The 4,145-nt window shown below is 34.9% G+C and overlaps 1 pseudogene; it reads right to left on the reverse strand.

Annotated features, from left to right (window-relative positions):
• Positions 1–430: 430 nt before the first annotated feature.
• LOC112128783 (ubiquitin-conjugating enzyme E2 D3-like) lies at positions 431–873 on the reverse strand (annotated as a pseudogene).
• Positions 874–4,145: the final 3,272 nt, after the last annotated feature.

Consider the following 4,145-nt stretch of genomic DNA (forward strand, 5'->3'; position numbering starts at 1 on the left):
ATTCACAAACTGGACCAATTTCAGAGAATAAACTATTTTAAGAAAAATGAGTTGAATAATTTGCATACCGCAACTGGCATTCAAGTTTTGCGAGACAGTAAGAAGACCTGAGTTATTATTTGAGCTTACCATAAATTGGCAGTGCAAAACAGAGAAATAAGGTAATGTGTCCCTGATTCTTTCTACCTCTGTACTTCATGTGTAAAATAAATAAGGCAATTAAGGAAGCATCTTTGAAATGATAAAGGACCACTTAATTATGCAAAATCAAAATTAATCTTTAGTTCCTTTTGATTAGACATTCTGTTTTGAGCTTGTTAGGTATGTATAAAAGAACAATAATTTAGTGTGTATAATGTTAATTATAAACATTTGAACAATATTTTAATGTTTGAGCTACAATGCACCTCATTTTGACTTTAAGGAAGCATCACATGGCATACTTCTAAGTCCATTTTCGAGATATTCTTTTGTACCTATCTCTGTTTGTCTTATTGTTCCCTGCAATCTCTGGCACATAGAAGTCATCTGGGTTGGGATTGCATAGTAGCGAACAAATGAATAAGAGAATGTTAGAAATAGTTAAAGCAGAAGAAATAGTTAAAGCAGAAAATAGTTAAAGCAGAAGATTTAATCTTAGAATATTAGACAAATGCTATCATTACTATTAATATTTGGTTGATAAATTCTTTTTCTAAGTGCAACCTCATGTGGTTTGAAGGGATAGTCTATAGGAAAGTGAATTTTCAAAAGGAACACACAGTCTTAATATGGGCTGTTATTAGGTTCCATAATTGTGGCTTGCCAATGAAACATATCGTCTCCAGCTGGACCTGCAGAACGTTGAGTTGGAAGGTCATGGGCCAAATCACTAAGTTTGTGTTAATCCATTTTTTGTGGCATAGTCTGTACTTTTCATCTGGCTCCTCACTATCTCAGTATGTGTTTAAAGGACTGGCCAAAACTCGATTATTCAAGCAGCGTGGAAGGATTGTCTACTCTCACACCTGCTCTGACATACACAGTCACCTTACTAAACAGATTGGGGATGGAACTAGGAGGGCAGGGGACAGATTTAGATCATGGGATGGGAGGCTAGATAGGTAAAATTTTAGTGAAAATATTTGTGGAAAATGTTTTATATTTGATAAGAAAATGATTTATTGAAAATAGTACTAATGCCTTATTCTCCTGCTATTTCTGTTAATAAGAAATTATAAAATAAGTCTTTAAGAGAAAAGTCATATGGTAGATTTGTTTCCAGTGGGAAATAACTTCTAGGGCAGAATTGTTAAGAATAGACAAGAAGAAGAACTTTAGAAAACATGTCAATAGAATTAGCTTTGCCTAAACGTCTTTTTTGTTTTTGTGTTTTTAAGTTTTTTCTTTTCCTTATTTTTTCTTTTCATAAAAGATCATGTGGGTAAGAACAGTGTTGTCAATTTCCATGTGCTTTTGCTAGATGGCATTATCTTTGTCAGTCTTTATTGTTCACCAGTCCTCTCCCTTATATCATTTTTACACAATTTCCCTTCATCTTCCTACTTTGTATTGTTACTATATTCTTCTTATTAGATGGTAATATGAATAAATACATAACTTTTTCCTGTATTAAACATATGAAGATAAAGTAGACATGGTGATCATGATCAGGAAACCAGGGGAATAAAATGAACAAAATGAAGGACACCATTTGGTTTGTTGATAGAGTGTCAAGAGAAAGGAAAGAAAGTGAGAGATTAGTTCTTATGTCAATAAATAGCCCGGTAGGTTCCTGAAGACTAGACAAAGAGCCAGAGGACTCAGAGGGCCAAATCTGTGGTCTGACCCCAATAATAATGGTAATAATTATATTTATTTTATTATGTTATGTGATACTATAATGGTAAATTACATACAGGAGACAAGGAGGACAAGGAGGATGTTCATATTCATTGGTCTTGTAAAAAAATAAAAAGGACCAATATTTAGGAAGACTTTCAGAGTGTTAAGAGGACTAATTTGCTTGTCTTGTACCATAGAGTGCTCTCCCTCTTTTTAAAAAAAAGTTTGTAGAACACAAATAAATCTACTGCATGTATCACTTGGAATTCAATAAGGGTAACATCATTCTGTTTTCAAAATCTGTACTTATAACATGTTAAAAGCTGACTAATATCTATTGAGCACTTAACAATGTGATAGAAAATATTCTGAACACTTATAATCCATACAATAATCCAATTAGATAGTTATTACTGGTTTTCTTTTCTATTTTATATATGAGTAAACTCTAGCACAAAGAACCTAAGTAACTTATCCAAGGTTACCTAGATAGGATGTTTTGAGTAGCTCTCCCACCTGCACCATCTGATTCTAGAACCCACACACTTGAAGAAAACAATAGTGAGTATGAGGAGCATCACATCCTACAAGGTAAGGAAGTTGAAGAGATACAAGAAATCAAAGGTTCTCCCAGAACCTTACTCTCTAGTAGAGAAGTCATAAAAAAAAAAAAAAAAGCATGTCAGAATTTTAACTCTTCATACTCCAACCTAGGACTTGGTTTTTATAAACTAGTGTAGTTGTGGGATATTTTTGGTAAGATCTAATGAAGGAAGTGAACCTTTTGAAAGAGATTAAGATTTATATGGGTGAAAGGGAAACGAGAGAATATTTCTAGTGACAAGATTAAATTTTCCTGCCTGAGTCCTTTGCTCCTGGAAAAGAGCAACTGTTAAGAAGATCCCCATCCTTCTGTTTTCTGGGAAACAACTTGCTTCAAATAATCATCCTCCCCCATGTGATTTAGATAATAATCATGGATGTCCTACTTCTTTACTTAAGGCACAGCCAGACACAGACCCTCCAAATTTTCATTCTTTGATTCATAAATAATTATCTGAGATGTTTTTTCCCTATTGACCAATCAGGACAAAATGCTCCTTGACTTGACCAAACATAAGTTTCTCCCCTTCTTCCAGGCTCACAAACTGTGACCCATCCTCACCCTGAGCTTTGTAAGGGCCCATTCCAAGAATCAGCTGATTGCAAGTAAGGATATTCCCCAACCAATTATCCTATCACAACACCCAGTTGTCCCGCTTCCTCTCACCAGGATTCTTATAGCTTTGTTTACCTTTCCCTATAAAAGAAAACCCCTTTTCTCCATGACCTTTGAGATAACTTGCAGGTCTTCTGGTCAGAGTATTCTCTCTATTGCAGTGGTTCCTCTCACCCTATTGTAATCATCCCTTTCCCAGTCTTGCAACAGTCTTCAAATAAACCCTCCTTATCTAAGTCCAGACTTGTTTTTATTTGATGCTAGGAAAATAACAATATTAGACAACACATACATATGTACATACATACATATATACAGAGGAATAAAGGGTTTTGTTATTTATAGGATAGTGAAGAAATAGCCTAAGCAGAACAAAACAGTATATTTTGCAGAATACAGGGAGATATTGTATGAGCAGCCTGGAATAGCTTGACTTTGATTCATTGTTAAGCTGAATAATCATAACCAACAGCTGTAGTAAAGACACTGTCATCTCTAATGTATTGAGTGTTTACACTGTGCCAAGTGAATTATGTGCTTATGAAGAGTGGCAGAATATGCCACCCCAAAATATGCCACTTTGACAAAAGGATTAATTCAAGCTAATAGCACTTGAAAAACAGCAGATGCAAGAAGAACATGCTAATTTCCCCGTTTCTTCCTGAAAACAGGGAAAAAAACATTCCTGTGTGAATGATGTCCTCCTTGTACCAGGAGAAAATAAACACTCTTCAATGGGGAGTCATAGTCAAGATTATTACGTACAAACCTTGTTAAAATAATTCTTATTATTTAGCCTCCTCACACAATTTAGTTACTTTTCCACCATAGCCTCTCTTTTTTCAACCTGATACAGAAGTGCATAGGTTTTGCAACTTCTTTAGGTCTTCATTTCCTTATGAGTGTTCCCATGTCAAGTAAAACTTATATGAAATGTGTATACTTTTCTTCTATTGTCTTATGTCAATTTGATTCTTGGGCCCAGCTGGGACACTAGAGGGTAGAGGTGAAGTTTTGCCTCTCCTACACTTACCTTTTTTAAACCTAACATGAGCCCTGTGAATTTGAGACCGTTTACTATAGACTGAATTGTTTCTCCACT

This window comes from Pongo abelii, chromosome 15 (genome assembly GCF_028885655.2).
Source record: "Pongo abelii isolate AG06213 chromosome 15, NHGRI_mPonAbe1-v2.0_pri, whole genome shotgun sequence".
Taxonomy (NCBI): domain Eukaryota; kingdom Metazoa; phylum Chordata; class Mammalia; order Primates; family Hominidae; genus Pongo; species Pongo abelii.